Source organism: Podarcis vaucheri (assembly GCF_965113315.1).
Source record: "Podarcis vaucheri genome assembly, chromosome: Z".
Classification (NCBI taxonomy): domain Eukaryota; kingdom Metazoa; phylum Chordata; class Lepidosauria; order Squamata; family Lacertidae; genus Podarcis; species Podarcis vaucheri.
The window spans coordinates 53327118-53339611 of record NC_138758.1 but is presented as its reverse complement, the minus strand read 5'-3'; the positions used below and the strand labels follow the sequence as shown (position 1 = coordinate 53339611).

The following is a 12494-nucleotide window of genomic DNA, read 5'->3' as shown; positions in this document are numbered from 1 at the left end:
TTGGTGAGGTCTGTCTCCTTTTCCTGTTCTCCTTAGGCCATCTAAAGGGGACACTGTTTATTTCCCTATCTATGTCTATTCCAGTATTGGCCACAGGAGGGCACTGTTTATTTCCCTATCGAGGTCTATTCCAGTATTGGCCACAGGAGGGCACTCTTTATTTTCCTATTGAGGTCTATTCCAGTACTGGCCACAGGAGGGCGCTGTTTATTTTCCCATTGAGGGCTATTCCAGCATTGGCCACAGGAGGGCGCTGTTTATTTTCCTATGGAGGTCTATTCCAGTCCTGGCCACAGGAGGGCACTGTTTATTTTCCTATTGAGGTCTATTCCAGTATTGGCCACAGGAGGGCACTGTTTATTTTCCCATTGAGGTCTATTCCAGCATTGGCCACAGGAGGGCACTGTTTATTTTCCTATTGAGGTCTATTCCAGTACTGGCCACAGGAGGGCACTGTTTATTTTCCCATTGAGGTCTATTCCAGTACTGGCCACAGGAGGGCACTGTTTATTTTCCTATTGAGGGCTATTCCAGTATTGGCCACAGGAGGGCACTGTTTATTTTCCCATTGAGGTCTATTCCAGCATTGGCCACAGGAGGGCACTGTTTATTTTCCCATTGAGGTCTATTCCAGTACTGGCCACAGGAGGGCACTGTTTATTTTCCTATTGAGGTCTATTCCAGTATTGGCCACAGGAGGGGACTGTTTATTTTCCTATTGAGGTCTATTCCAGTATTGGCCACAGGAGGGCACTGTTTATTTCCCTATTGAGGTCTATTCCAGTATTGGCCACAGGAGGGCACTGTTTATTTTCCTATTGAGGTCTATTCCAGCATTGGCCACAGGAGGGCACTGTTTATTTCCCTACTGAGGTCTATTCCAGTCCTGGCCACAGGAGGGCACTGTTTATTTTCCCATTGAGGTCTATTCCAGCATTGGCCACAGGAGGGCACTGTTTATTTCCCTATCTATGTCTATTCCAGTACTGGCCACAGGAGGGCACTGTTTATTTTCCTATTGAGGTCTATTCCAGTACTGGCCACAGGAGGGCACTGTTTATTTTCCTATTGAGGTCTATTCCAGCATTGGCCACAGGAGGGCACTGTTTATTTTCCCATTGAGGTCTATTCCAGTCCTGGCCACAGGAGGGCACTGTTTATTTTCCCATTGAGGTCTATTCCAGTACAGGCCACAGGAGGGCACTGTTTATTTTCCCATTGAGGTCTATTCCAGCATTGGCCACAGGAGGGCACTGTTTATTTTCCCATTGAGGTCTATTCCAGTACTGGCCACAGGAGGGCACTGTTTATTTTCCTATTGAGGTCTATTCCAGTATTGGCCACAGGAGGGGACTGTTTATTTTCCTATTGAGGTCTATTCCAGTATTGGCCACAGGAGGGCACTGTTTATTTCCCTATTGAGGTCTATTCCAGTATTGGCCACAGGAGGGCACTGTTTATTTTCCTATTGAGGTCTATTCCAGCATTGGCCACAGGAGGGCACTGTTTATTTCCCTACTGAGGTCTATTCCAGTCCTGGCCACAGGAGGGCACTGTTTATTTTCCCATTGAGGTCTATTCCAGCATTGGCCACAGGAGGGCACTGTTTATTTCCCTATCTATGTCTATTCCAGTACTGGCCACAGGAGGGCACTGTTTATTTTCCTATTGAGGTCTATTCCAGTACTGGCCACAGGAGGGCACTGTTTATTTTCCTATTGAGGTCTATTCCAGCATTGGCCACAGGAGGGCACTGTTTATTTTCCCATTGAGGTCTATTCCAGTCCTGGCCACAGGAGGGCACTGTTTATTTTCCCATTGAGGTCTATTCCAGTACAGGCCACAGGAGGGCACTGTTTATTTTCCCATTGAGGTCTATTCCAGCATTGGCCACAGGAGGGCACTGTTTATTTCCCTATCTATGTCTATTCCAGTACTGGCCACAGGAGGGCACTGTTTATTTTCCTATTGAGGTCTATTCCAGTACTGGCCACAGGAGGGCACTGTTTATTTTCCTATTGAGGTCTATTCCAGCATTGGCCACAGGAGGGCACTGTTTATTTTCCCATTGAGGTCTATTCCAGTACTGGCCACAGGAGGGCACTGTTTATTTTCCTATTGAGGTCTATTCCAGTACTGGCCACAGGAGGGCACTGTTTATTTTCCCATTGAGGTCTATTCCAGCATTGGCCACAGGAGGGCACTGTTTATTTCCCTATCTATGTCTATTCCAGTACTGGCCACAGGAGGGCACTGTTTATTTTCCTATTGAGGTCTATTCCAGCATTGGCCACAGGAGGGCACTGTTTATTTCCCTATCTATGTCTATTCCAGCATGGGCCACAGGAGGGCACTGTTTATTTCCCTATCTATGTCTATTCCAGTACTGGCCACAGGAGGGCACTGTTTATTTTCCCATTGAGGTCTATTCCAGCATTGGCCACAGGAGGGGACTGTTTATTTTCCCATTGAGGTCTATTCCAGCATTGGCCACAGGAAGGCACTGTCTATTTTCCCATTGAGGTCTATTCCAGTACTGGCCACAGGAGGGCACTGTTTATTTTCCCATTGAGGGCTATTCCAGTACTGGCCACAGGAGGGCACTGTTTATTTTCCTATTGAGGGCTATTCCAGTACTGGCCACAGGAGGGCACTGTTTATTTTCCTATTGAGGGCTATTCCAGCATTGGCCACAGGAGGGCACTGTTTATTTTCCCATTGAAGTCTATTCCAGTCCTGGCCACAGGAGGGCACTGTTTATTTTCCTATTGAGGTCTATTCCAGTCCTGGCCACAGGAGGGCACTGTTTATTTTCCCATTGAGGTCTATTCCAGCATTGGCCACAGGAGGGCACTGTTTATTTTCCCATTGAGGGTTATTCCAGTACTGGCCACAGGAGGGCACTGTTTATTTTCCCATTGAGGGTTATTCCAGTACTGGCCACAGGAGGGCACTGTTTATTTTCCTATTGAGGGCTATTCCAGCATTGGCCACAGGAGGGCACTGTTTATTTTCCCATTGAGGTCTATTCCAGTACTGGCCACAGGAGGGCACTGTTTATTTTCCCATTGAGGTCTATTCCAGTACAGGCCACAGGAGGGCACTGTTTATTTTCCTATTGAGGGCTATTCCAGCATTGGCCACAGGAGGGGACTGTTTATTTTCCCATTGAGGTCTATTCCAGTACAGGCCACAGGAGGGCACTGTTTATTTTCCCATTGAAGTCTATTCCAGTCCTGGCCACAGGAGGGCACTGTTTATTTTCCCATTGAAGTCTATTCCAGTCCTGGCCACAGGAGGGCACTGTTTATTTTCCCATTGAAGTCTATTCCAGTCCTGGCCACAGGAGGGCACTGTTTATTTTCCCATTGAGGTCTATTCCAGTACAGGCCACAGGAGGGCACTGTTTATTTTCCTATTGAGGGCTATTCCAGCATTGGCCACAGGAGGGCACTGTTTATTTTCCTATTGAGGGCTATTCCAGTACTGGCCACAGGAGGGCACTGTTTATTTTCCCATTGAGGGTTATTCCAGTACTGGCCACAGGAGGGCACTGTTTATTTTCCTATTGAGGGCTATTCCAGCATTGGCCACAGGAGGGCACTGTTTATTTTCCTATTGAGGGCTATTCCAGTACTGGCCACAGGAGGGCACTGTTTATTTTCCCATTGAGGGTTATTCCAGTACTGGCCACAGGAGGGCACTGTTTATTTTCCTATTGAGGGCTATTCCAGCATTGGCCACAGGAGGGCACTGTTTATTTTCCCATTGAGGTCTATTCCAGTACTGGCCACAGGAGGGCACTGTTTATTTTCCCATTGAGGTCTATTCCAGTACAGGCCACAGGAGGGCACTGTTTATTTTCCTATTGAGGGCTATTCCAGCATTGGCCACAGGAGGGCACTGTTTATTTTCCCATTGAGGGTTATTCCAGTCCTGGCCACAGGAGGGCACTGTTTATTTTCCTATTGAGGGCTATTCCAGCATTGGCCACAGGAGGGCACTGTTTATTTTCCCATTGAGGTCTATTCCAGTACTGGCCACAGGAGGGCACTGTTTATTTTCCCATTGAGGTCTATTCCAGTACTGGCCACAGGAGGGCACTGTTTATTTTCCCATTGAGGGTTATTCCAGTCCTGGCCACAGGAGGGCACTGTTTATTTTCCCATTGAGGGTTATTCCAGCATTGGCCACAGGAGGGCACTGTTTATTTTCCTATTGAGGTCTATTCCAGTACTGGCCACAGGAGGGCACTGTTTATTTTCCTATTGAGGGTTATTCCAGTACTGGCCACAGGAGGGCACTGTTTATTTTCCCATTGAGGGTTATTCCAGCATTGGCCACAGGAGGGCACTGTTTATTTTCCTATTGAGGTCTATTCCAGTACTGGCCACAGGAGGGCACTGTTTATTTTCCCATTGAGGGCTATTCCAGTACAGGCCACAGGAGGGCACTGTTTATTTTCCTATTGAGGGCTATTCCAGCATTGGCCACAGGAGGGCACTGTTTATTTTCCCATTGAGGTCTATTCCAGTACTGGCCACAGGAGGGCACTGTTTATTTTCCCATTGAGGTCTATTCCAGTACAGGCCACAGGAGGGCACTGTTTATTTTCCTATTGAGGGCTATTCCAGCATTGGCCACAGGAGGGCACTGTTTATTTTCCCATTGAGGGTTATTCCAGTACTGGCCACAGGAGGGCACTGTTTATTTTCCCATTGAGGGTTATTCCAGCATTGGCCACAGGAGGGCACTGTTTATTTTCCTATTGAGGTCTATTCCAGTACTGGCCACAGGAGGGCACTGTTTATTTTCCTATTGAGGGTTATTCCAGTACTGGCCACAGGAGGGCACTGTTTATTTTCCCATTGAGGGTTATTCCAGCATTGGCCACAGGAGGGCACTGTTTATTTTCCTATTGAGGTCTATTCCAGTACTGGCCACAGGAGGGCACTGTTTATTTTCCCATTGAGGGCTATTCCAGTACAGGCCACAGGAGGGCACTGTTTATTTTCCTATTGAGGGCTATTCCAGCATTGGCCACAGGAGGGCACTGTTTATTTTCCCATTGAGGTCTATTCCAGTACTGGCCACAGGAGGGCACTGTTTATTTTCCCATTGAGGTCTATTCCAGTACTGGCCACAGGAGGGCACTGTTTATTTTCCTATTGAGGGTTATTCCAGTACTGGCCACAGGAGGGCACTGTTTATTTTCCCATTGAGGGTTATTCCAGCATTGGCCACAGGAGGGCACTGTTTATTTTCCTATTGAGGTCTATTCCAGTACTGGCCACAGGAGGGCACTGTTTATTTTCCCATTGAGGGCTATTCCAGTACAGGCCACAGGAGGGCACTGTTTATTTTCCTATTGAGGGCTATTCCAGCATTGGCCACAGGAGGGCACTGTTTATTTTCCTATTGAGGGCTATTCCAGCATTGGCCACAGGAGGGCACTGTTTATTTTCCCATTGAGGTCTATTCCAGTACTGGCCACAGGAGGGCACTGTTTATTTTCCTATTGAGGGTTATTCCAGTACTGGCCACAGGAGGGCACTGTTTATTTTTCCATTGAGGTCTATTCCAGTACTGGCCACAGGAGGGCACTGTTTATTTTCCCATTGAGGTCTATTCCAGCATTGGCCACAGGAGGGCACTGTTTATTTTCCTATTGAGGGCTATTCCAGCATTGGCCACAGGAGGGCACTGTTTATTTTCCCATTGAGGTCTATTCCAGTACTGGCCACAGGAGGGCACTGTTTATTTTCCTATTGAGGGCTATTCCAGCATTGGCCACAGGAGGGCACTGTTTATTTTCCCATTGAGGGTTATTCCAGTACTGGCCACAGGAGGGCACTGTTTATTTTCCCATTGAGGGTTATTCCAGTACTGGCCACAGGAGGGCACTGTTTATTTTCCCATTGAGGGTTATTCCAGCATTGGCCACAGGAGGGCACTGTTTATTTTCCTATTGAGGTCTATTCCAGTACTGGCCACAGGAGGGCACTGTTTATTTTCCCATTGAGGGCTATTCCAGCATTGGCCACAGGAGGGCACTGTTTATTTTCCTATTGAGGGCTATTCCAGCATTGGCCACAGGAAGGCACTGTCTATTTTCCTATTGAGGTCTATTCCAGTACTGGCCACAGGAGGGCACTGTTTATTTTCCCATTGAGGTCTATTCCAGTACAGGCCACAGGAGGGCACTGTTTATTTTCCTATTGAGGGTTATTCCAGTACTGGCCACAGGAGGGCACTGTTTATTTTCCCATTGAGGGTTATTCCAGCATTGGCCACAGGAGGGCACTGTTTATTTTCCTATTGAGGTCTATTCCAGTACTGGCCACAGGAGGGCACTGTTTATTTTCCCATTGAGGGCTATTCCAGTACAGGCCACAGGAGGGCACTGTTTATTTTCCCATTGAGGTCTATTCCAGTACTGGCCACAGGAGGGCACTGTTTATTTTCCCATTGAGGTCTATTCCAGTACTGGCCACAGGAGGGCACTGTTTATTTTCCTATTGAGGGTTATTCCAGTACTGGCCACAGGAGGGCACTGTTTATTTTCCCATTGAGGGCTATTCCAGTACTGGCCACAGGAGGGCACTGTTTATTTTCCTATTGAGGTCTATTCCAGTACTGGCCACAGGAGGGCACTGTTTATTTTCCCATTGAGGTCTATTCCAGTACTGGCCACAGGAGGGCACTGTTTATTTTCCTATTGAGGGTTATTCCAGTACTGGCCACAGGAGGGCACTGTTTATTTTCCCATTGAGGTCTATTCCAGTACTGGCCACAGGAGGGCACTGTTTATTTTCCCATTGAGGTCTATTCCAGCATTGGCCACAGGAGGGCACTGTTTATTTTCCTATTGAGGGCTATTCCAGCATTGGCCACAGGAGGGCACTGTTTATTTTCCCATTGAGGTCTATTCCAGTACTGGCCACAGGAGGGCACTGTTTATTTTCCTATTGAGGGTTATTCCAGTACTGGCCACAGGAGGGCACTGTTTATTTTCCCATTGAGGTCTATTCCAGTACTGGCCACAGGAGGGCACTGTTTATTTTCCCATTGAGGTCTATTCCAGCATTGGCCACAGGAGGGCACTGTTTATTTTCCTATTGAGGGCTATTCCAGCATTGGCCACAGGAGGGCACTGTTTATTTTCCCATTGAGGTCTATTCCAGTACTGGCCACAGGAGGGCACTGTTTATTTTCCTATTGAGGGCTATTCCAGCATTGGCCACAGGAGGGCACTGTTTATTTTCCCATTGAGGGTTATTCCAGTACTGGCCACAGGAGGGCACTGTTTATTTTCCCATTGAGGGTTATTCCAGTACTGGCCACAGGAGGGCACTGTTTATTTTCCTATTGAGGGCTATTCCAGCATTGGCCACAGGAGGGCACTGTTTATTTTCCTATTGAGGTCTATTCCAGTACTGGCCACAGGAGGGCACTGTTTATTTTCCTATTGAGGTCTATTCCAGTACTGGCCACAGGAGGGCACTGTTTATTTTCCTATTGAGGGCTATTCCAGCATTGGCCACAGGAGGGCACTGTTTATTTTCCCATTGAGGGTTATTCCAGTACTGGCCACAGGAGGGCACTGTTTATTTCCCTATCTATGTCTAACCCTAACCAGGCCCCTCATGCACTGTTGGGACCCCTCCCAGAAGGGATTTTTTTTGGGGGGGTCCCTCCAGCCTTCCTTCTCTGCAGGGACCACAAGAGGTATGTAGTGTGACCCCTGAAATGCAGAAATCTAGTCTAGGCCCCGCTGCCCTCAACCAACATGGCGCCTCTGCTGCCTCTTCCGCCCTTTCTTTCCCCTCCCTCTTTCCAGTCCCCTTGCCCTCCTCCAAAATGGCCGCCCTAGCAACTCCCTCGCTCCATCCAATCTTGGCGAGGATAGGTGGGCCTTTGGGCCAATCCCAGGCCGGGCTGTGGGCGGGGCCAGCCCTTTCCCGCTTTTTCTCCTCCCAGCTGTTTCCCGCGCCTTTTGGACTCCTTTTTCATATTCTGTTGGTGGCTGGGAAAAAGCAGTACATTATTATTATCATTAGATGTTAAATTATTATTATTATAATTATTATAAACCCCGCCCACCCAAGGGGGACATGGCCTTAACAGCATGGTTTTTTTATTTATTCCCACTGTATCTTGGAAACTGTTGCGGAAATGACAAATCTGATGCCTGAATGTATCCTTTCCACTTGGCAGCTGTAAAAATCCTCTCAACTCCCCTCCTTTGCCACTTTCCTCCCTTCCAAAGCTCTTTTCCCCTCAAAAAGGGACTCCAGGAAGGGATTGTGGGCCAAGGAAAGCCTTACTATTATTATTATTATTATTATTATTATTATTATTATTATTATCATCCCATCCCCAAACTTGCCCGCAATTATCATGCTTATTCTTATAAAAGGGTGAGGGAAGTGTGGAGTATATGATGTTTTCTCGTTTTTTAAAAATATCCTGCTGGTGGCTGGGAAAGAGTAATAAATTATGAGTATCATTAAATGTTAAATTATTGTTGTTGTTGTTGTTGTTGTTGTTGTTATTAATCACACGGCCTCTTCCCCCCTAAGCCTTAACAGTATAGTATTTTTATTTATTTGAATTGGGGGGAGAAGCAACTCCAGAGGAACTGGCTGTGATAAGAATAATCATTGATTCTTTATATAAAATAAAGTGCAGATCTCCATTGCTTTCCCCCTCAGGCCGCCTTTAATGTATTGAAAACTGTACCTGAACAATGGATTGTGCAGATGAAGCACTGCTTGAAGCAGTGGTTTTGGAACCAGCTCATTCCTCCAGATCCCAATTCCTCCACTTATTATTATTATTATTATCTTTATGAAATGAACCCTTGTGGTTCCTTCGCAGATTCCTGCCTTGCGGCGGGTTGGACTGGATGACCCTTGGGGTCCCTTCCAGCTGGATGCACCATAATAATAATAGTAATATTAATAATAATAAATTATATGATTCTTGAGAAAGGGCTTCAGAAAGAAGAAACGGGGGAAAGCCCATTTCTTCCCGTTGGTCGCCTGCTGGCTCCTCCTTTCCCACTGGATTCTTTCTCCCACTGCAATCTGGGCTGGACATATTCGAGGTCTGCTTGGAGGGGGACCCCTCTTTCCCTTCTGGGGAAAATAATGGACATTATTGATATTTCTTAGGTCTGAATTCCTGCTCTAAAAAAGGAGGAGGAAACTTTGCCTGACGAAGGGAGAAGAGGAGCTGGAGGAAAAGTCAGCTGCAGGCATGAAGGTAAAAGGGAAAAAAATAGAAATATACATCTAACACTTCAGAACATTTTTAAACAATATATCCCACCAACCCTCCTAACCAGCGCAGTAAAAATACAGTAAAGTGTTTTTATTTATTTGATTGGGGAGGGGCAGCTGCTCCTGGCTTCCCCCATGTGGGTGAGGTTTGTCTCCTTTTTCCTTTTCTAAAGGGGACAAAGCAATGGGTGGAAAACTTAATATCTTCCGATGAACCATTGCTTGAACCAGATAATTGATTCTTCCACCTATAGATTTATCCACATAATCCAAGCGGAGATGAATGAGCATCCCAAAGGGGTACACTGGCACACACATGATAATACTTGAATTCACTGGGCATTCAAATACCTGAGGCAGGGAGCTGGCTGGTTTGTCTGATGGAGCCTCCAAAACCCACTTTGGATGAGCAGTCGCCCCGAGAAGCTCAGGCAGCCAAAGGGGATGGCAAGGGGGGGGGCTTCATGGCGGGACTGAAGGGTGGATCCCTCCGTGGATCCCTGGATCCCCTTCCAAGGGCCACTGAAGAGGGCAGCGTCCAGCTGGGCTGGGGACACCAAGGGGGGGAGGGGGCCAATTCCTGCCTGGATGACCCTTGGGGTCCCTTCCCGATATAGAAAGAAGAAAGAGAAAGAGGATTCCTTGAAGGGAGGCGGAGGGGAGCAAGACCCAGCAGGATCGTCTCCTTCCGGCCGTCCCCCTGAGAAGACCCACGTAAATCCTCTGCTCCAACATAAATCAGGCTTAAAAGCCAGGACATGTAAGCCGAGCTAACGGCGCACACAGAGTGGCGTGAGGCTTGTGGAACCATGGATTTATTAATCAAACTATGGATTTATTAATCATAAATCAGGACAAAAAACATGTCATCATTACTATTGTTGTGATGATAAAAGGAGGTAAAGCTCATTTGTATGCTTCAGAATCCAAAGGAGATCAATTAAAAGTTTGACAGGGGACATAATTTTAAAGCCAAATTCAAATTCCTGTTTGGAAATATTCTTTGATGTCTTTTCCAGGAATGGCCACACGGGGTCACTGTTTATTTTCCTATCCATGTTTTTTCCACTATTGCAACGGGTTGGGCTGGATGACCCTTGGGATCCCTTCCGGCTAGAGGCACCATTATGTGATTCTTGGGAAAGGGCTTCAGAAAGAATATAGAATAAAAGCCCATTTCTTCCCGTTATTCGTCTCCTGGCTCCTTTCCCACTGGATTCTTTCTTCCACTGCAATCTGGGCTGGACATATTCGAGGTCTGCTTGGACGGGGACCCCTCTTTCCCTTCTTGGGAAATAATTGACCTTACTGACATTTCTTAGGTCTGAATTCGTGCTCTGAAAAGGAGGAAGAGGAGGAGGAAGAAACTTCGCCTGATGAAGGGAGAAGAGGAGGTGGAGGAAAAGTCAGCTGCAGACATGAAGGTAAAAGGGGAAAAAATAGAAATATGCACCAAACACTTAAGAACATTTTGAAACAACCCCCCTCCTGATATATCACACCGACACCCGTAACCAGCACAGTACAGTTAGAATACAGTCAAGTGTTTTTATTTATTTCAATGGGGTAGGGCAGCTGCTCCTGGCTTCCCCCATGTTGGTGAGGTTTGTCTCCTTTTTCCTTTTCTAAAGGGGACAAAGCAATGTGTTGAAAACTTCATTTCTTCCGATGAACCATTGCTTGAACCAGGGAATTGATTCTTCCACCTATCGATTTATCCACATAATCCAAGCGGAGATGAATTAGCATCCCAAAGTGGTAGACTTGCACGTTACATCTTGAGATAAATGTTTTGGAAGAGGCCTAAATTAAAAACTATAATTAATTTGCAAGCCAATCCTTGAATGCCCAGTGAATTAGAGAGGCAGGGAGCTGGCTGGTTTGTCTAATGGAGCATCCAAAACCCAGTTTGGGTCTAGAAGACCCCAGCCTTAAGGGCAACCCTATATTACTTTCTGTTTGATTTTTGAAAACAGATACTCTGAACTGAACACCACAAGAAGAAATGGGGATCAACCCCTGCTGTAGAAGCCGTTTGAGTAATTCAGATCCATAAAGTAGGAGTAGTTAATATTTACAAACCAGTTTGGGACACTTGCGGCAGAGAGGGGCTCTCAAGAAAAGCACTTTCGACATTGATGAGCCTTCAGAGTAGGCGCATGGTTTTCCCTTTGCCCGGAGGTATAAATGTCTGACTGCTCAGCCGCATACTCAATCAAATGTGGATGCAAAACAAATGAACTTTGTGGTTAACCCTGAAACCTGTCTCTTTCTCTAGAAGGCGTCTGCTGGGCGTTTGCGCTGCCTCCCGTGCTTCTCTCGGCCTGATGCGTTTGGGGCTTGGCTGGTCATGGAGTCTTGCCGTTGCTCTGGCCCTTTCTCCGAATCATCTTTCCAACGGCCTGGAGAGATCTCCTGTAAGTCCCACTTCCTCCTCGTTTGTGGTTTACATCTATGGGGGGGGGGGCAAGTTGTGGCCCAGATCAGGCCCCTCATGCCATGAGAAGCAGCTCATCAGCCCCATGATTTCTGATCACTACTTGTCTGCTCCAAAGCATAATTCGTGTTCATGTGAAGAATCCTAAAACTACACATAATGTGAAATGTTGGGAAATTTAACTCAGCCAGGAAGCTTGGGGCCAGGTCATCAGCCTAGGCAGGGTCCTTGTTGGAGGGCAGGACTTTGGAAAGGGGGGCAGAGCCCATGGAATTGGTCAGATAGTTTAGGATTTCTATTGAAGAAGAAGAGTAGAAGAGTTTGGATTTGATATCCTGCTTGATCACTACCCGAAGGAGTCTCAAAGCGGCTCACAACCTCCTTTCCCTTCCTCCCCCACAACAAACACTCTGTGGGGTGAGTGGGGCTGAGAGACTTCAGAGAAGTGTGACTGGCCCAAGGTCACCCGGCAGCTGCATGTGGAGGAGCGGAGACGCGAACCCGGTTCCCCAGATTACAAATCCACCGCTCTTCACCACTACACCACACTGGCTCTCTCTTGCTTTACTTGATCCACGAGCCCTGTACTAATTCTTGGTCCAATGTACATTATACTATTGTTGTGATGATCAAAGGAGGTGAAGCTCATTTGTATGCTTCAGAATCCAAATGAGATAAATTAAAAGTTTGAAAGGGGAATTAATTTTAGAGCCATATTCAAATTCCTGCGTGGAAATAACTAGCACCTAGAAATGAATTTTATACCAGCACTG

The 12494-nt window shown here is 46.8% G+C and overlaps 1 long non-coding RNA gene across 1 annotated transcript; it reads left to right on the top strand.

The window, feature by feature from the left end:
• Nucleotides 1-9071: 9071 nt before the first annotated feature.
• On the top strand, nt 9072-11700 carry LOC309524168. The gene is made up of 3 exons (XR_014215829.1): nt 9072-9267; nt 10607-10708; nt 11563-11700. It is a non-coding gene; the product is annotated as an uncharacterized lncRNA (long non-coding RNA).
• The last annotated feature ends 794 nt before the right edge of the window (nt 11701-12494 follow it).